Raw genomic sequence first — 21709 nt, forward strand, 5'->3', positions numbered from 1 at the left:
GTGGCTAAGGCCGCTCATCATTCATAGATATTTTATTACAATATGACTTGCTCTATAGCACTTGGGGTTATATTTTCTTTCTAGCTTTTTCTATAGGTTTCCTTCCCCCGATACTCACCACTAGTGCGTCAGTCGCCTGGAGAACATTACGTTATACTCAAATGATTAGTCCAAGATTTCTTCTTGCACAACTTTCTGATTTCTCTTATAATTTGTTTTTTTTCCCCTCTTTTTTATCTACCTTACATACATGTTCTATTACTACGAATGAGATAATTATGATGACAGCTGAACATCTGTTTTTCCCCAATGCCATTTAATATAACCTTCTTAAACATGAAGGGTTTGAACAGCCCTGTCTCGATTCTCTCTACAGTGTCCAAAATACCTATTTTTCAGCTACCTCACGGTCCACCATGCACTCTCTTCAGTGAGTAATGTAACCCAGGTCTTCCCAAAAGTGGCTTAGATTTTTTATTAACAAGTGTAACGAGAGTCATATCCACTTTTTACATGTTTTTCTCCAACTCCTCTTAATTTCAATCCTTGCAAATGTTGACCTGGGAACAAGATTTCAGCAGTTTTCTCTAAAGGAATGGTCTTTGGCAATCCCATGGACCAAAAAGATACCAGACAGAATCAAACAACGGGAGGCCTTTCAAAAAATCTTCTTGCAATAGTACTTAAATAGAGATGAGCGAACGTACTCGTCTGAGCTTGATGCTCGGGCGAATATTAGGGTGTTCAGGATGCTCTTAACGAGCACCACGCGGTGTTCGGGTTACTTTCACTTTCATCTCTGAGACGTTAGCTCGCTTTTCTGGCCAATTGAAAGACAGGGAAGGCATTACAACTTCCCCCTGTGACGTTCAAGCCCTATACCACCCTCCTGCTGTGAGTGGCTGGTGAGATCAGATGTCACCCGAGTATAAAAATCGGCCCCTCCCGCGGCTCGCCTCAGATGCGTTGTGAGTTAGCTGAGGGAAAGTGCTGTTGTGTTGGAGCTGCTGTAGGGAGAGTGTTAGGAGTGAGTGTAGGCTTCAAGAACCCCAACGGTCCTTCTTAGGGCCACATCTATCCGTGTGCAGTACTGTGGAGGCTGCTGTTAGCAGTGTTGGCCATTTTTTTTTTTTTTCAAAATCGGCTGTGCAGAGCATTGCGCCCTGCAGTAATACTACAGGGACAGAAGTGGTGGTTAGGCAGGGAGGGTGTTAGGAGTGAGCGTAGGCTTCAAGAACCCCAACGGTCCTTCTTAGGGCCACATCTAACCGTGTGCAGTACTGTGCAGGCTGCTGTTAACAGTGTTGCATTTTTTTTTTTTTCAAAATCGGCTGTGCAGAGCATTGCGCCCTGCAGTAATACTACAGGGACAGAATTGTGTAGGCAGGGCCAGAAGACATATATTATTGATTGAATATAGTCAGTGGGCCTTTTCTTTAAAAAAAAAAGAGGGAAACATTCTATTTGGCCTGCCTCTGACAGTCCTCAGCGTTCTGGGTACGTGTGTGGTGGGTGGAGAACATAAAGAAATCATACGCAGCCAGCTACGTTTAACAGCAGGCTTGCGCCAATTTATTTCCTGCCTGGGAAAAATCACCGCTCTGCTGCACTTCATATAACACTGCAGTTCTGTGGAACACATTTCTTATCTGATTGAATATAGTCAGTGGGCCTTCCCTTTAAAAAAAAAAAGGGAAACATTCTATTTGGCCTGCAGGCTTGCGCCAATTTATTTCCTGCCTGGGAAAAATCACCGCTCTGCTGCACTTCATATAACACTGCAGTTCTGTGGAACACATTTCTTATCTGATTGAATATAGTCAGTGGGCCTTCCCTTTAAAAAAAAAAGGGAAACATTCTATTTGGCCTGCCTCTGACAGTCCTCAGCGTTCTGGGTACGTGTGTGGTGGGTGGAGAACGTAAAGAAATCATACGCAGCCAGCTACGTTTAACAGCAGGCTTGCGCCAATTTATTTCCTGCCTGGGAAAAATCACCGCTCTGCCGCACTTCATATAACACTGCAGTTCTGTGGAACACATTTCTTATCTGATTGAATATAGTCAGTGGGCCTTCCCTTTAAAAAAAAAAGGGAAACATTCTATTTGGCCTGCAGGCTTGCGCCAATTTATTTCCTGGCTGGGAAATCACTCATAATACAGCATGCTGAGGGGTAGGGGTAGGCCTAGAGGACGTGGACGTGGCCGAGGACGCGTAGGCCCAAGTGAGGGTGTGGGCACAGGCCGAGCTCCTGATCAAGGTGTATCGCAGCCGACTGCTGCGCGATTAGGAGAGAGGCACGTTTCTGGCGTCCCCACATTCATCGCCCAATTATTGGGTCCACGCGGGAGACCTTTATTAGAAAATGAGCAGTGTGAGCAGATCCTGTCGTGGATGGCAGAAAGTGCTTCGAGCAAGCTATCATCCACCCACAGTTCTGCGCCGTCCAGTGCTGCAAATCCGAATCCTCTGGCTGCTGCTCCTCCTTCCTCCCAGCCTCCTCACTCCACTACAATGACACATGCTCAGGAGCGGGAAGACTCCCAGGAACTGTTCTCGGGCCCCTGCTCAGATTGGGCAGCAGTGGTTCCTCTCCCACCAGAGGAGTTTATCGTCACTGATGCCCAACCATTGGAAAGTTCCCGGGGTCCGGGGGATGAGGCTGGGGACTTCCGGCAACTGTCTCAAGACCTTTCAGTGGGTGAGGAGGACGATGACGATGAGACACAGTTGTCTTGCAGTGAGGTAGTGGTAAGGGCAGTAAGTGCGAGGGAGGAGCGCACAGAGGATTCGGAGGAAGAGCAGCAGGACGATGAGGTGACTGACCCCACCTGGTGTGCAACGCCTACTCAGGACAGGTCTTCAGAGGGGGAGGCAAGGGCAGCAGCAGGGCAGGTTGCAAGAGGCAGTGCGGTGTCCAGGGGTAGAGGCAGGGCCAGACCGAATAATCCACCAACTGTTTCCCAAAGCGCACCCTCGCGCCATGCCACCCTGCAGAGGCCGAGGTGCTCTAAGGTCTGGCAGTTTTTTACAGAGACGCCTAACGACCGACGAACAGTGGTGTGCAACCTTTGTCGCGCCAAGATCAGCCGGGGAGCCACCACCAACAGCCTCACCACCACCAGCATGCGCAGACATATGATGGCCAAGCACCCCACAAGGTGGGACGAAGGCCGTTCACCGCCTCCGGTTTGCACCGCTGCCTCTCCCCCTGTGCCCCAACCTGCCACTGAGATCCAACCCCCCTCTCAGGACACAGGCACTACCGTCTCCTGGCCTGCACCCACACCCTCACCTCCGCTGTCCTCGGCCCCATCCAGCAATGTCTCGCACCGCACCGTCCAGCCGTCGCTAGCGCAAGTGTTTGAGCGCAAGCGCAAGTACGCCGCCACGCACCCGCACGCTCAAGCGTTAACCGTCCACATAGCCTAATTTATCAGCCTGGAGATGCTGCCGTATAGGGTTGTGGAAACGGAGTCCTTCAAAAGTATGATGGCGGCGGCCCCGTGCTACTCAGTTCCCAGTCGCCACTACTTTTCCCGATGTGCCATCCCAGCCCTGCACGACCACGTCTCCCGCAACATTGTACGCGCCCTCACCAATGCGGTTAGTGCCAAGGTCCACTTAACAACGGACACGTGGACAAGCACAGCGGGCAGGGCCACTACATCTCCCTGACGGCACATTGGGTGAATTTAGTGGAGGCTGGGACAGAGTCAGAGCCTGGGACCGCTCACGTCCTACCCACCCCCAGAATTGCGGGCCCCAGCTCGGTGGTGGTATCTTCGGCGGTGTATGCTTCCTCCACTAAAGCACCCCCTCCTCCTCCTCCTTCTCCTCAACCTCTGCCTCGCAATCTAGATGTGTCAGCAGCAGCAGGACGTCGCCAGCAGTCGGTGTCGCGCGGCGTGGCAGCACAGCGGTGGGCAAGCGTCAGCAGGCCGTGCTGAAACTACTCAGCTTAGGAGATAAGAGGCACATGGCCCACGAACTGCTGCGGGGTCTAACAGAGCAGACCGACCGTTGGCTTGCGCCGCTGAGCCTCCAACCGGGCATGGTCGTGTGTGACAACGGCCGTAACTTGGCGGCGGCTCTGCAGCTCGGCAGCCTCACGCACGTGCCATGCCTGGCCCACGTCTTTAATTTGGTGGTTCAGCGCTTTCTGAAAAGCTACCCACGCTTGTCAGACCTGCTCGTAAAGGTGCGCCGGCTCTGCGCACATTTCCGCAAGTCCCACACGGACGCTGCCACCCTGCGCACCCTGCAACATCGCTTTAATCTGCCAGTGCACCGACTGCTGTGCGACGTGCCCACACGGTGGAACTCTACGCTCCACATGTTGGCCAGGCTCTATGAGCAGCGTAGAGCTATAGTGGAATACCAACTCCAACATGGGCGGCGCAGTGGGAGTCAGCCTCCTCAATTATTTTCAGAAGAGTGGACCTGGTTGGCAGACATCTGCCAGGTCCTTGGAAAGTTTGAGGAGTCTACCCAGGTGGTGAGCGGCGATGCTGCAATCATTAGCGTCACCATTCCTCTGCTATGCCTCTTGAGAAGTTCCTTGCAAAGCATAAAGGCAAATGCTTTGCGCTCGGAAACGGAGGCGGGGGAAGACAGGATGTCGCTGGATAGTCAGAGCACCCTCCTGTCTATATCTCAGCGCGTTGAGGAGGAGGAGGAGGAGCATGAGGAGGATGAGGAGGAGGGGGAAGAGACAGCTTGGCCCACTGCTGACGGTACCCATGCTGCTTGCCTGTCATCCTTTCAGCGTGTATGGCCTGAGGAGGAGGAGGCGGAGGAGGAGGAGGAGGATCCTGAAAGTGATCTTCCTAGTGAAGACAGCCATGTGTTGCGTACAGGTACCCTGGCACACATGGCTGACTTCATGTTAGGATGCCTTTCTCGTAACCCTCGCGTTGCACGCATTCTGGCCACTACGGATTACTGGGTGTGCACACTGCTCGACCCACGGTATAAGGAGAACCTTTCCACTCTCATTCCCGAAGAGGAAAGGGGTTCGAGAGTGTTGCTATACCACAGGACCCTGGCGGACAAGCTGATGGTCAAATTCCCATCCGACAGCGCTAGTGGCAGAAGGCGCAGTTCCGAGGGCCAGGTAGCAGGGGAGGTGCGGAGATCGAGCAGCATGTTCAGCACAGGCAGTGCAACACTCTTTATAGCTCCCCACCAAGACTGTGTCACCGCTCCCCAGTCAAGGCTGAGTCGGCGGGAGCACTGTAAAAGGATGGTGAGGGAGTACGTAGCCGATCGCACGACCATCCTCCGTGACGCCTCTGCCCCCTACAACTACTGGGTGTCGCAGCTGGACACGTGGCCTGAACTCGCGCTGTATGCCCTGGAGGTGCTTGCTTGTCCTGCGGCTAGCGTCTTGTCAGAGAGGGTGTTTAGTGCGGCTGGGGGAATCATCACAGATAAGCGTACCCGCCTGTCAACCGACAGTGCCGACAGGCTTACACTCATCAAGATGAACAAAGCCTGGATTTCCCCACACTTCTCTTCTCCAGCAGCGGACAGCAGCGATACCTAAGCAATACGTAGGCTGCACCCGCGGATGGAAGCATCGTTCTGTATCACCATCCAAAACGGTGACATTTCTGCTTCATCAATCTGTGTATAATATTCCTCCTCCTCCTCCTGCTCCTCCTCCTGAAACCTCACGTAATCACACCGAACGGGCAATTTTTCTTAGGGCCACAAGGCTCAGTCATATAATTTTTCCAAACAATTTTTATACGTTTCAATGCTCTTTCAAGCGATGAAACTTTAACTTGAACCAATTTTTCGTTAAACTGGGCTGCCTCCAGGCCTAGTTACCGCTTAAGCCACATTAACCTAAGCGATTAATGGGTTTCACCTGCCATCTTGGTTGGGCATGGCCAATTTTTTCTGAGGTACATTAGTACTGTTGCTACACCAATTTTTTTGGGCCCTCACCTACAGTGTAATCATTGTAATTTCTATGTTCTTCGCCTGCACTCATGGTACAGAAAGGTGTGTGGGGTTGGCCTACACTTTTGCTACATAAATGTAACTGGGGCCTTGTCTATACTGCAGCTACTGAAATGTGAAAGAGACTGTTATCTCCCTAAACTGCTGCAATGGGAATTGTTACTGGGGCCTGTCTTGAGTGCTACTATTACTGAAATGGAACTAAGACTGCACTCCTCCTATACTGCTGCTTCAGAATTGTTACTGGGGCCTGTCTTGAGTGCTACTATTACTGAAATGGAACTAAGACTGCGCTCCCCCTATACTGCTGCTAGTGATATGTTAGTGGGGCCTGTCCCTAATACTACCGCTGCAAAGGTTAATAATTCTGGGCTCTGCCTATACCGCAGCTAATGGTATGTCACTGGGGTGTGGAAACAGAGGCTTCACAAAGACATGATGGCGGCGAGGCCATTTCCCACCAACGCTGTTACTGTTAAGGTGCATATAACCACGGACACGTGGAGAGGACACATAGTGCCTCCAAAACATCCCCCTCCTCCTCCAACAATGAAAACATTCTTGGTAAATACCTTTGCATTGGTCCGTCTGGTGGCAGTCCAAGAATTTCACCTTTAACGACACAAGAGAGCACCACCACCATCCCCCCGCCACGGACCACTTAATCATGGCCACATTCCGAAAACCAATTACATAAAACCGCGCTACTAGGTCCGCAGTCACCACCACATTACCACCAACGAGGTTACTGTTAAGGTACATATTACCAGTCTGACTGGGGCATGCAGTGTGGGCCAAAGCCCACCTGTATTGTATCTGACGTTAGCTCTGCTGAGTAGGGCACTGCAATGGGATATATTTATGTACCACCGGTGGGTTCCTGGCACCCACCCATGCTGAAGGTGCACACGGAGTTTAACCTACATCTGTCCACTTGTAAAGAACCCCAGTCAGACTGGGGCATGCAGTGTGGGCCGAAGCCCACCTTCATTAAGCACGACATTACTACCTCAGCTGTGTTGGGCAATGCAATGGGATATATTTATGTACCGCCGGTGGCTTCCTGGCACCTACCCATGCTGTAGGTGCACATGGAGTTTAACCTACATCTGTCCACTTCTAAAGAACCCCAGTCTGACTGGGGCATGCAGTGTGGGCCGAAGCCCACCTGCATTAAGCACGACATTACTACCTCAGCTGTGTTGGGCACTGCAATGGGATATATTTATTTACCGCCGGTGGGTTCCAGTGAGCCACCCATGCTGTAGGTGCACACGGAGTTTAACCTACATCTGTCCACTTGTAAAGAACCCCAGTCAGACTGGGGCATGCAGTGTGGGCCGAAGCCCACCTGCATTAAGCACGACATTACTACCTCAGCTGTGATGGGCAATGCAATGGGATACATTTATGTACAGCGGGTGGGTTCCAGGGAGCCACCCATGCTGTGGGTGCACACGGAATTCCCATTGCGGAGTTGTACCTGCCTGTGACTATTTATAAAAAACCGCGGTCTGACTGGGGCGTGCAGACACCTTGACAGAATGAATAGTGTGTGGCACATAGGTTCCCCATTGCTATGCCCACGTCTGCAGCTCCAGATGGAGGTGGCACAGGATTGGATTTCTCATTGCTTCTGTACAGCATTGTGGGCTGTCGCCCCGCCCCTTTTAAAGAGGGTCGCTGCCTAGCCGTGCCAACCCTCTGCAGTGTGTGCCTGCTTTTCCTGTGGCAGACGCACTTATAAATAGACATGAGGGTGGCGTGGCATGAGGGCAGCTAAAGGCTGGGCAGGGACAGTTTGGTGTGCGCTGTGGACACTGGGTCTTGGGGGGTGGGCAGCATGTAACCCAGGAGAAGTGGCAGCGGAGTGTCATGCAGGCAGTTATTGTGCTTTGTTGGAGGTAGTGTGGTGCTTAGCTAAGGTATGCCATGCTAATGAGGGCTTTTCAGAAGTAAAAGTTGTTGGGAGGGGGGGGGGGGGGCCACTCTTGCCGGTATTGTGGCTTAATAGTGGGATCTGTGAACTTGAGATGCAGCCCAACATGTAGCCCCTCACCTGCCCTATCCGTTGCTGTGTCGTTCCCATCACTTTCTTGAATTGCCCCGATTTTCACACATGAAAAATGCTCGGGTCGCCCATTGACTTCAATGGGGTTCGTTACTCGAAACGAACCCTCGAGCATCGCGATAAATTCGTCCCGAGTAACGAGCACCCGAGCATTTTGGTGCTCGCTCATCTCTATACTTAAACCTTGCTAAACTTGCAAGAATAACAGTTTCCCACTCAGAACGTTGTTCAAAGGGATGTAGTCATAAGGGTCTTATTTTCACACGTGGGGGACTTCAATCATGCTAGTCATATATAAGGTGACTTCTCTTTCTATCTGCCTTGATTCGACTCTAGCCTTGTGTTTTTTAAACGCTATCTTCCTCCTGACTTCTTGGCAGTTATTTACCATATCCTCTTGGCTGCCAAAGCTGTTATCGCAAGAAAGTGGCAATCCTCCTTCCATTTGAAAAATCATGAATGCAGTTTTGCATACCCAACACTTAGAACAGCTCTATATACACATATATGCTGCATAAATTCTGGACCTAAATTTGGCTACCTTGGACACTAGTTTGGGCTATACAGTCCAAATTATTCTGTTTGCCTTTTTGGGTGAATTGCACTTTATTTCATTTTTCCTGTATTTTTTTAACCAGGTAGATGCCACCTTCAAATTTTGTCTTCTATTTTCACTTGCTTACTCATTAAACATTAGTCTTGTTCAACTTTTCCTCATGTAACACAAGTATATCAGAGCAATATCTGATGTCTGCAATATTCAAGCTATTTTCTTTTGCTTACAATTATGATCAGATATTTGATTTGTATTTTTCGTATTGATGTTATTTTCTGGTTTATACTATTTTTAATTAAAAAATTAATTGAGAAACCCAACACTTATCTCGGGCCAATTTCAGAAATACGACATATTAATGTACATACTAATAAGAGTTATACAATATAAAGGGAACATATTCAGAGTTACCCAGAGATCAGCTGGGTAATAAAATAAAAGAATACATTCAGGAGAACACTCTCCTATCTATTACAACAGAGGTTACATCGTCCTTAGAGGAGAAGTTTACAGTAGAAGAGGTGGTGGAGGTTATCAAGGCAACCCCGGCAGGAAAAAGTCCAGACGGGTACACTCCCCGCTTTTACAATTCTTTTGGGGAACAGCTAATACCCTTCCTTACAAAGGTATTCAATAGTATATTTCCATCCTCTCCATTCCCAGACCAGTCGTTATCTGCACTTATCACAGTTATACCAAAACCGGGAAAGGATCTATCTATATGTGCTAGTTATAACCCAATCTCATTAATTAACATAGATGTCAAGATATTCTCTAAATGTATAGCAAATAGATTAGGTCCTATTCTTCCATCTTTGATACATGGAGATCAGGTGGGTTTTTGGGGGTCGGGAGGCGAGGGGCAACACCAATAAGACGGTCCTCCTGGTAAAAAATGGAAAGGAACAATAGTAGGATAGGTTTTAGAACACTTACGAGACCTGGGGGGGAGACCATAGTAGAATAGGTTTTAGAAAACTTACGAGACCTAGGGGGGATGGAGGGGCAGGACTACCTGACCTTAGGATTTATCATTTGGCCTCCGTAGTAATGCGCTTGTTTGACTGGCATTTCCACAGGGGGTCCAAACAATGGGTGAGTCTAGAGGAGCGTTTGTTGGAAACAAAAGTGGAGGGTTTGCCATGGCTAGCTCAAACCAAATACCTACATTTCAAGACTTCACTTACTCCATTCGAGACACTATTTACTAAGAGAGCACCCCCACCTAGATGCCTGTCAAAAATTTACCACGAATTGATGGGGAATACCCTTGACTGGGACCCCACCTTTATGAACAGCTGGGAACATCACCTAGGATGTTTGATTGAGCCCGGGGAGTGGGAGAGGGCCTTCTTCCTGTCCCACAAGCTGTCCGTGTGGCCTGTAAAGCACAAAAAAAGAATTATAAAATAATGATGAGGTGGTACAGATATCCAGAGATGTTGCATCATATCTTTCTCATAATCTCTCCGGATTGCTGGAGATGTGGCAGAGAAATAGGAACCATGCTGCATATTTGGTGGAATTGTCCTAGCATTCTGCCCTTTTGGGGTATGGTGTTCTCTGCTTACAAGAAAATTACTAAAAGTTCTATTACTCCCTTCCGGCAGATAGCGCTCCTGTCTATGCTACCTGGTTCAGAGTCTGCTATCAAAAGGGATCTGCTACGTTTCTTTTTAAGAGCTGCACGCTCAGTTATACCAAGATATTGGAAAATGCAAAAGATTCTGACAACAGTGGAGTGGATACAGGAGGTTAATGTGTTGATGACTATGGAGGAGTTGGTGGTGGAGGAGAGTGATAGTCGGGAGTAGTTTATAGGCATTTGGAGTCCCTGGATGCACTTCCAGAAATCTCTGGAATGTGGAAGATCGATTGGAAACCTGCAGACCGCAGTCTAGGATCGGTTTTCCTTTCAAAGTATCAATGCTTCATGGTGATAAGCATGTATTTTCTCTTCTGTATGTACTTAAAGGGGTTGTCCCGCGAAAGCAAGTGGGGTTCAGCACTTCTGTATGGCCATATTAATGCACTTTGTAATGTACATCGTGCATTATTTATGAGCCATACAGAAGTTATTCACTTACCTGTTCCGTTGCTAGCGTCCTCGTCTCCATGGTGCCGTCTAATTTCAGCGTCTAATCGCCCGATTAGACGCGCTTGCGCAGTCCGGTCTTCTCCCTGGTGAATGGGGCTGCTCGTGCCGGAGAGCTGGTCCTCGTAGCTCCGCCCCGTCACGTGTGCCGATTCCAGCCAATCAGGAGGCTGGAATCGGCAATGGACCGCACAGAGCCCACGGTGCACCATGGGAGAAGACCCGCGGTGCATCGTGGGTGAAGATCCCGGCGGCCATCTTGCTAAGGTAAGGAAGAAGTCGCCGCAGCGTGGGGATTCGGGTAAGTACTAAACGTTTTTTTCTTTTAACACATGCATTGGGTTTGTCTCGCGCCGAACGGGGGGCCTATTGAAAAAAATGATGTGTGTATAGTGTGTATATGAGGGCTCCTTCTCCCACCCCTCCCTTCTTTCTCTTTTTTTTTTGAATAGGTTAAGTATGGTAGCCGTACTAAGAGCTATGATTCAGATACATACAACATTTGGTTCAGTTGATAGACAAGGATACTGATGGCAGGTTATTAGCATCATCAGAATTTATCACTGTCCTTACTTACCTGATTCTGCTCAGTTGTAATAAGTGGTTTATTTAATGATTGATATTTGCAATAGCAACGATTGTAAATGTTTAGTTTCTGTTCTGTAAAAACTAAAATGCTCAATAAAAATTGATTAAGCATAAAAAGTTAATTGAGAATATAAAGACCCTTTGGCTATTAGCCTAGAAATCATTCCACTGAAAAAGGGCCTATCAGAAGAGTCATTCAGACTCTTCTATGTAGCTGAAGCATTCAACTTCAAAAAGTGGCCGCAAAAAGTCTGGAAAAAACTCATATCCTTGGCAGGAAGCTTCAGGATAGATCTAGAAGAGCCAGATATCCCTCTCATACTTGAATTAATACAAGATGATCTGCACATGGCTCTTGCCCCAAGTGCACCAGGGGTAGAAGTCACAGCTCTGAGTGCCTTGTAAATACTAGACTCTTCGAGGTTAGCTGGATCTCTACAGTCATGGTCAAAAGTTTTGAGCCTGACAACAATTTTGGTTTGCTGCTTCTATTTTTTATAGTGGCAATTTACATTAAAGGGGTTGTCCCGCGGCAGCAAGTGGGTCTATACACTTCTGTATGGCCATAATAATGCACTTTGTAATGTACATTGTGCATTAATTATGAGCCATACAGAAGTTATAAAAAGTTTTATACTTACCTGCTCCGTTGCTGGCGTCCTCGTCTCCATGGTGCCGACTAATTTTCGGCCTCCGATGGCCAAATTAGCCGCGCTTGCGCAGTCCGGGTCTTCTGCAGTCTTCTATGGGGCCGCTCGTGTAGAATGCCGGCTCTGTGTAGCTCCGCCCCGTCACGTGCCGATTCCAGCCAATCAGGAGGCTGGAATCGGCAATGGACCGCACAGAAGCCCTGCGGTCCACAGAGACAGAGGATCCCGGCGGCCATCTTCAGCAGGTAAGTATGAAGACGCCGGACCGCCGGGATTCAGGTAAGCGCTGTGCGGGTTGTTTTTTTAACCCCTGCATCGGGGTTGTCTCGCGCCGAACGGGGGGGGGGGGGGGTTAAAAAAAAAATAAAAAAACGTTTCGGCGCGGGACAACCCCTTTAACTTCAGATTGTTATGAACATTGATCAGATGAATTGCAATCATTTGCAAAGTCGTTCCTTGCCATTAAAAGTTACTTAATCACAAAACCCTCATTTGCAGTGAATTTCAGCTTTGCCACAAAATGACCTACTAACCTATTCTCAGTGATGTCCAGCAAGTACCAGGACCATCTCCTAAATAGGATTCAGCCATGGCATTGGTTTAACACCAGTGCAACGCTTGCTTAGGAATAGTAGTATGCACAGTGAGATTAAGACTTTTGGAGGCTGGCTTAGTGTCAAGAAAAGCAACAAATAAGCCTCTTCTCCAAGAAAAACATCAATGACAGATTGACATCATGCCTGAAGTACAGGGATTGGACTGCAGAGGACTGGGGTAAAGTTATTTTCTCTGATGAAGTCCCATTAAACAGTTTGAGACATCTGGAAAAATGATTGTACAGAGAAGAAAAGTGAGCACTGCCATGAGTCTTGTATCATGCCAACAGTAAAGCATCCTGAGTGGGCTCACTCACAGCCTAAGAGCACTGCCGTGAATAAGGAATGGGATCTAAACATCCTCCAAGAGCAATTGTGCCCAATGATCCAAGAGCAATTTGGTGATGAGCAATGCTTTTTCCAGCATGATGTAGCACCATGTTACATGGTAAAATGATAGCTAAGTGGCTTGGTGGACAAAACATTGACATTTTTGGTCCATGGCCAGGAAACTCCACTGTCAATTTTATTGAGAAGCTGTAGTGAATCCTCAAAAAGCGGGTGGAAAAAACAAAACCACAGAAATTGTGATAAACTGCAAGCACTGATTAGATGAGAATGGGTTGTCATCAGTCAGGATTTGGCCTAGAAGCGGATATCTAGCATGCCAGGGTGAATTGCATAAAAAATTGCAAAAAAAAAAGGGTTAGTAATGTAAATATTGAGTCTTTGCCTAAACTTGATATATTTGTCAATAAAAGTTAAAACAATTTATGAAATTCTTCTAATTGTACTTCAGTAACTATAGAAACATCTTACTAAAAGATCTAAAGACACTGACAGAGGAAACTTTGTGAAAACTAAAATATGTGCTTGTCTCAAAGTTTTTGGTCACAACTATAGATTCTTGAGGGCTTCTGTAGGATTAAAACCTAATATTAAAAAATAAATTCCTCTCTGCAATCTCAATTTTGCACTTTCAGGATTCTCATCACCTTTTGAACAAGAGATTCCATTTCCATAAGATTTTTTACTTTAAAGACTATTTTTCTAGTTGACATTACTTCTGCTAAAACAGTGTGATACAGGCCCTATCTATTCAGGAGCCTTTCCTCTGTGTTCTGGACAATAAACTTATTTTCAGATTCGACCCTAATTCCATGCCCAAAGTTGTGACCTCTTCCCACAGATCATAAGGTATAATCATTCCCTCCTTTAGTAACAAACCAAAGAATGATCAACATAAAATGCTATAATGTCAGAGGAACAGTACTACATTATATAGATTCCACTATAGATGGTGGCAAACTAAATAAGTTCTTATCAATTACAAAAAACTTTTGGCAGCTTTTTTACTCTTGTTATATTTCTCGCTGGATCCATATGGCCATTTCATTTGAACATTCTGCTATGGACAGACCAATTCCGGAAGATCTTAAAGCTCACTCAACCAGAGGAATATCAGCTCCATGGGCTGAAAGAGCATTGGCCTCAGTTGAATAGATTTGTAGGGCAGCAACATGGAAAAACATCCACACTTTCTCTAAATACTATAGATGTGTTGGCCAGTGAAGATATTTCTCATGGATGCAAAATCCTTTTCCTCTCAGGTGGTGCGGTTATGGAGACAGCTAGGGAAGTGAGGCATTAGATTCACCACTAGAGATGAGCGAGCCTACTCAGCCACGCCCCTTTTTCGCCCGAGCACCGCGATTTTCGAGTATTTCCGTACTCGGGCGAAAAGATTCAGGGGGCGCCGTGGGTGAGTGGGGGGTTGCAGCGGGGAGTGGGGGGGAGAGGGAGAGAGAGAGGGCTCCCCCGTGTTCCCCGCCGCCACGCCTCCCCCCGCCCCCACGGCGCCCCCCGAATCTTTTCACCCGAGTACTGAAGTACTCGAAAATCGCGGTGCTCGATCGAGTAAATACTCGAAACGAGTAGATTCGCTCATCTCTATTCACCACTAATCCGGTTTCCTGAAAGTCTGCATGACAGCACTCGAATATTCCTACCTGTTCATTTGAAGCAGACTTTTGTTCTTATTTCCTCTAGATTGTACCAGTAGTGTAGCGTCTACATATCTCGTCAAATGCCCACTTCCGATGCCCACAGTGACAGGTGCTCTACCCCTTTTATAGCTTAATGACCATGCCCCTTGCACCTTTGTTAGTGTGACAGCCACCCCCTTCTCGAGGCTGGATCGGCACCCACATTAGCATATGTTATTATGCTGCTCCCTTCAGTCCCTCCTAAAATAGCATGTCATAGCAGAAATCCCAGCTCTATGACGTATCATGCTACTTCGTGTTTTATCCCCGACAGATTGTATCATGAGTATAAGATGCAGTTCAAATGACATCTGGATTTTACGACGGCTATATTGCGTTTTACAAAGTTTGTCACTAATCTATGTTTCTTTTAAAATCCCCGGTGTAGAGCTATTTTATAAGACATACCTCTAGCAAGATGCTAAAGTATAAATAAACAATAATGACTGCAGAGTGAACTAGTTGTGTCTTGTATTTGCTTTTTTGGATACGTGTATCACAGTTTCTTTTCAAAAAAGCTATAAAGTCCTTTGGAAATATCTCGCTGGTCGACGATAAGCTGTACCTGTCAAAAAAATAAGGCTTTCTTATAATCACACGAGACGATTAATATTCAATGACAGCCTCGCTGTCAAGAATCATCCGTATTAACAATGTATGCAGCCATCTTTTGAGACACAATATATCATGGTGTCAGGGTAATTCTGCGTACAGCACCAATCAGGCCCACCCCAATGCCTCGTTGCCGGTGGTAAAGAAAAAACACCACACATGGAGGCCTGGGTATAGTTCTTCACACGGGGAGTAACTGCGTGCTTTATTGCAGGTTACATGCTGTTTTACAACCCTTGCTGTGTCACTAGGAATGTGTGACTGTCTTATTGTCCTATTGGCTCAAATCCACCGCATATCCATATATGTAATGTCCGCATATCCATATATGTAATGTCCGCAGTTCCGCCTGAGGAAGGGTTAATCATTTAGGCAATTAAGTTAATCATTATCCAGGTGAGACACTTCCAGTTTCCAGTCTTTTTGCAAGGAGTTAAGTAGTCAGGCATTCTGTCCTTCTTGTTGGCTTCAGATTACAGCTCTCTGTTCTCGCAAAACTCTGGTGTAATATCTACTCAATTATCATTAAGGTCCATATTAAGTTTTCTTCCATTACAGTATTGCATAGTATTGGCACACGTAAAAAAAAGGAAGGACATATAGCTATATAATCTTCTACCTACATACACACATATCTCCCTCTCAAACCCCCCTAAAAACTTAATATGGAGATCAAGCACCAAGCCTCGCACTCTCCCTCGGTCGCTCCTCCTTTCCGTCAGGGCTTTCCCACTGCCCGCAAGTCCCTACACCTAGGAGCAGAGTTCCCTACCTTACCGAGAAGGAGGCCATGAATTCCCTGGGCTTGTCTTCCGGGTATCCATACCCTCCATCTGTACCAGTTGACACACCGCAGAGTGCCCCCTCGATAGGAACTATGGCCTATCTACTCAATTATCATTAAGGTCCATATTAAGTTCTTTTCCATTACAGTATTGCATAGTATTAGCACACATATAAAAAAGGAAGGACATATAGCAATTAGACATGAGCGAGCACCAAAATGCTCGGGTGCTCGTTGCTCGAGTCGAACTTTCCACGATACTCGAGAGTTCGTTTTGAGTGACAAGCCCCATTGAAGTCAATGGGCGACTCGAGCGTTTTTGTATATGACCCATGCTCCGCTAAGGTTTTCATTTGTGAAAATCTGGAAAACTTACGAAAGTGATGGAAACGACACAGAAACGGATAGGGCAGGCAAGGGGCAACATGCAGGGCTGCATCTCAGGTTCCCAGGTCTCACTATTAAGCCACAATAGCGGCAAGAGTGCCCCCCCCCCAACAATTTTTACTTCGGACAAACCCACATTAGCAAGGCACACCTTAGCTAAGCACCACACTACCTCCAACCAAGCACAATCACTGCCTGCGGGACACACCGCTGCCTCTTCTCCTGGGTTACATGCTGCCCAACCCCCCCACACGACCCTGCGTCCGCAGCGCACACAAAAGTGTCCCTGCGCAGCCTTCAGCTGCCCTCATGCCACACGCTGGCTTCATAGCCACACCACCCTCATATCTATTTATAAGTGCGTCTGCGATGAGGAGGAACAGGAGGCACACACTGCAGAGGGTTGGCAGGGCCAGGTAGCGACCCTCTTTAAAAGGGGGGGGGGGGGTGACAGCCCACAATGCAGTTGAGAATCAATGAGAAATTGACGTTCGATCTTCATTCCAATCCTGTGCCACCTCCGTCAGGAGCTGCAAACATGGGCATAAAGGGGACTCAGCTGCCAGCCCAGCACTTCTACACATCTCCACAATGCAGCAATACTCGGTGTGGTAAGTATGTGAGTGGGCCCAAGGTCAGCCTCTGTCCCAGAAAACACCTTGTGTGGCTCAAGGTGCTGCGAGTGACATAGCAATGGGGAATCCATGTGTCCACACACTACTCATTCTGTTTGGGTGTCGGATACCTCATCGACAATGCAAGAGGTAAACCATTTGCCCTCTGCACCCTACCCGAGTCTGTCAGTGTTTTGGGGACAGACAGGTAAAACACCTCAATGGGAAGTCTGTGTGCACCCACAGCATGGGTGGCTAGCAGGAACCCACAGACGGTACATAAAGAAATCCCATTGCAGTGCCCTGGATAGCTGTGATAACGGGAGAGAAAATACATGTTGGCTTCGGCCTACACTTCATGCCCTAGTCAGTCTGGGTTTTTTTCATAGTGCCAGGCAGGTACAACTCCGCTATGGGAAGTCTGTGTGCACCCACAGCATGGGTGGGTCCCAGGAACCCACAGACAGTACATAAAGAAATCCCATTGCAGTGCCCCGGATAGCTGAGGTAACGTGAGAGAAAATACATGTTGGCTTCGGCCCACACTCCATGCCCTAGTCAGTCAGCGGTTTTTGGGGGGCCAGATAGGTAGAACACCGCGATGGGAAAAGTTAATGCACCCATAGAATGCACAGACCCCTGTAATATTCCTGTAGCAAAGGTATAAGCTGACCCCTGTAACAGTTATGTTGCAGAAGTCTAGGGAGACCCCAGTAAGATTTCTGTAGTAACAGTATAGACAGACCCCAGTAACATTTCAGTAGCAGAAATAGAGGCAGACCCCAGTAACATTTACGTGGCAGAAGTATAGGCAGTCCCCAGTAACATTTTAGTAGCAGCAGTACTGGCAGACCCCTGTAACATTTCTGTAGCAGCAGTATAGGCAGACCCCTGTAACATTTCTGTAGCAGACGTGTAGGCAGACCCCTGTAACATTTCAGTAGCAGCAGTATAGGCAGAGCCCAGTGACATTTCTGTAGTAACAGTATAGGCAGACCCCAGTAACATTTATGTAGCAGCAGTATAGGCAGACCCCTGTAACATTTGTGTAGCAGCAGTATAGGCAGATCCCTGTAACATTTCAGTATCAGCAGTATAGGCAGAGCCCAGTATTAGTAACATTTTTGTAGTAACAGTATACGCAGACCCCAGTAACATTTCTGTAGTAACAGTATAGGCAGACCCCAGTAACATTTCTGCAGCTGAAGTAAAGGGAGACCCCTGTAACATTAATGCAGTTATGCTCCTCTCCTTTGGCCCAAACAAGTTTCTCAGATAACTGTGGTAACACGAGAGAAAATACATGATGCGCATTGCTGATCCCCTGACCCCAAGCAGGAGGAGGAGGTGGCCTTACAAGGCCAAGAAACCATGACCAGGGCCCGCTGTAGCCTGTGTGGGAAGCACGTTAGCGGGCCCAGGGTCAGGCTCGGTTCCAAGCCTCCACCTTTGTGACCCAAGGTGCCCTGAGTTACATAGCAACGGAAAATCTATGTGTCGCAATATAGATAGCTCAACACTGGAAGGGGCAGTCTTTGAGTCCCTTGGCCTAGCCTATGCTGTAAGTGCACAAAGATGGTATTACACAGAAAGAAATCGGAGTGCCCAACCATGGGAGAGTTTCGACCCACCAAGCAACTTGGCCTCGGCAAGCAATTCTGGTCTAGTCAGTCACTGTATTATTTGTGCCACATAGGTAAAACACTGCGATGGGAAGACTTGGTGCACACATAGTATAGACAGACCCCTGTAACATTCCTGTAGCAAAGGTATAAACAGACCCCAGGAACATTTCTGTAGCAGCAGTATAGGCAGAACCCTGTAACATTTTTGTAGCTGCAGTATAGGCAGACCCCAATACCATTTCTGTAGCAGCAGTATAGGCAGACCCCTGTAACATTTATGTAGAAGCATAGGCAGACCCCCAGTACCATTTCTGTAGTGGAAGTATAGGCAGACCCCTGTAACATTTCTGTAGCAGCAGTATTAGCAGACCCCTGTAACATTTATGTAGCAGAAGCATATGCAGACCCCAGTACCGTTTTTGTAGCAGCAGTATAGGCAGACCCCAGTACCATTTCTGTAGCAGCAGTATAGGCAGACCCCTGTAACATTTATGTAGAAGCATAGGCAGACCCCCAGTACCATTTCTGTAGTGGAAGTATAGGCAGACCCCTGTAACATTTCTGTAGCAGCAGTATAGGCAGACTCCTGGAACATTTACGTGGCAGAAGTATAGGCAGACCCCAGTACCATTTTTGTAGCAGCAGTATAGGCTGTCAGGAAGGAGGAGCAGCAGCCAGAGGATTCAGAGTTTCAGCAGTGGACTGCGTAGTGCCCGATACACTGCTGGTTCCTTTTTCTGCCATCCACGACAGGACCTGCTCACACTGCTCTGTTTGTAATAAAGGTCTACCACGTGGACCCATAAATTGTGATATGAAGCTGGGGACCCCAGAAACTTGCCTCTCTCCTAATCCCGCAGCAGCCGGCTGGGATTCACCTGGACCAGGAACTCGCCCTGTGCCCACACCCTCACTTGGAACTCCGCATCCTCGCCCACCTCCTCGCCCCCTACCCTTCAGCATGGTGGATTACAAATAGAGCAGACACAGACCGCTGTAAATAATTATGGAATTATATGCGTACACTTTCACGCAGAGAGCGGAATTGTATCGCTAACTCCAGGCAGAAAAAAAATGGAAGGAAGGCCGCAAACAGGCCTAACTGTGCAACAGTGATGGACTTAAACTCCCACCATACACTCAGTAAAATTTAAACGGTCAAAGGTAGCCCAACCAAGGAGCTTTTTTTTAAAAAAAAAAAAAAATACAGGCTGTATAGTGTGTATGTCACATTCCCTCTATAAGTGGCTGCGTTGGCCATACGCTGTGCGTCTCTAATTATGGAATTGTTTGCGTACACTTTGTTGCTGAGAGTGGTATTGTAAAGCAAACTGCAGGGAGAAAAAAAATTATACGGAAGGCTGCAAACAGGCCTAGCTGTGCAATAGTGATGCACTACAACTCCCAGCAGAGCCCTGTAAAATTTAGACGGTCAGCGGTAGCCCTAAGGAGTTTTTTTTTTTTTTTTGTAAAAGTATACAGGCTATATAGTGTGTATATCACTTTCCCTCTATCAGTCGCTGTGGCCGTATGCTGTGCGTCAAATTCACTGCAGACACAGCCCGATGTAAATAATTATGGAATTGTTTGCGTACACTTTGTCGCTGAGAGCAGTATTGTAAACCAAACTGCAGGGAGAAAAAAATTATATGGAAGGCTGCAAACAGGCCTAGCTGTGCAATAGTGATGCACTACAATTCCCAGCAGAACCCTGTAAAATTTTAGACGGTCAGCGGTAGCCCTAAGAGGGAGCTTTTTGGCGTTTTTTTGTAAAAGAATACTGGCTATATAGCGTGTATATGACTTTTCCTCTATCAGTGGCTGTCGCCGTACGCGGTGTGTGAAGTTGTCGGCAGACACAGAGCGGTGTAAATAATTATGGAATTATTTGCATACAGTTGGAGGCTGACAGTGGTATTGTAATGCTAACTTCAGGCAGAAACAAAGAATACGCAGGGCTGCAAACAGGCCTAGCTGTGCAATAGTGATTCACTACAACTCCAACCTGACACCCAGTAAATTTCAGACGGTCAGAGCTAGCCGTAAGAAGGAGCTTTTATTTTAATTTTTTTGAAAAAGAATACTGGCTATATAGCGTGTACATGACTTCCCCTTTATCAGTGGCTGTGGCTGTACGCTGTGCGTGAAGTTAACGGCAGACACAGAGCGGTGTAAATAATTATAGAATTATTGGCGTACAGTTGGAGGCAGACAGTGGTATTGTAAAGCTAACGCCAGGCAGAAGCAAAGAATACGGTCACAGGTAGCCCTAAAGAAGGACCGTTGGGGTTCTTGTAGACAGGATTCTACACTACCACTTTCCCTATCTCAGCAGCACTTTCCCTATACTCTGTATAATAGACTGCAGACAGAGAACGCTATAGCTGTAGTGGCCTGCACAGCCCGAGATGGAAAAAAAAAATTGTGCAAAACTGCTCCCACCAGCCACAACAGTAATGCACATGGTCAGATGTGGCCCTAAAAAGGACCGTTGGGGTTCTTGAAGACAGGAACCTACACTAACACTATCCCTGAATGAGCAACAGCACCTTCCCTAATCTCTGCCAGCGTGTGTCTGAGGCGAGCCGCAGGCGGAACCGCTTTAAATACTTGGTGGTCACTTGATCTCACCAGCCACTCACTGCTGGGGGGTGGGATAGGGCTGGCACGTCACAGGAGGAAGTGGTAATGCCTTCCCTGCATTTCTATTGGCTAAAAAATGGCGCTAAACATGCAGGGAAGGAAATGGAATTGACTCGAGTAGCGCGTGGTGCTCGTCTCGAGTAACGAGCATCTCGAGTACCCTAATGCTTGAACGTGCATTAAGCTCGGACCAGTATGCTCGCTCATCTCTATTCATAACCTTTAGCAAAGGTTCCTTTATTCTACAGGATTCTTACATGATCTCCAATTTTTAAAGCGGGTTTGTCAAGGTTAAAGGTCAGAATATCACTGTAGATATTTCGCCACATTCTTAAGTAGTTGTGCTCTGTCACATCAACAAGTTTGCATCAGATTGCTGTGTGATAGCTATGATTATAGCTATATACAAGATCAGGTACAATGCCAATATTCCTAAAGCTGTTATATTTTGTAAGTTAATGCCACATTATCATTT

This window comes from Eleutherodactylus coqui, chromosome 1, assembly GCF_035609145.1.
Source record: "Eleutherodactylus coqui strain aEleCoq1 chromosome 1, aEleCoq1.hap1, whole genome shotgun sequence".
In the NCBI taxonomy this organism is placed as follows: domain Eukaryota; kingdom Metazoa; phylum Chordata; class Amphibia; order Anura; family Eleutherodactylidae; genus Eleutherodactylus; species Eleutherodactylus coqui.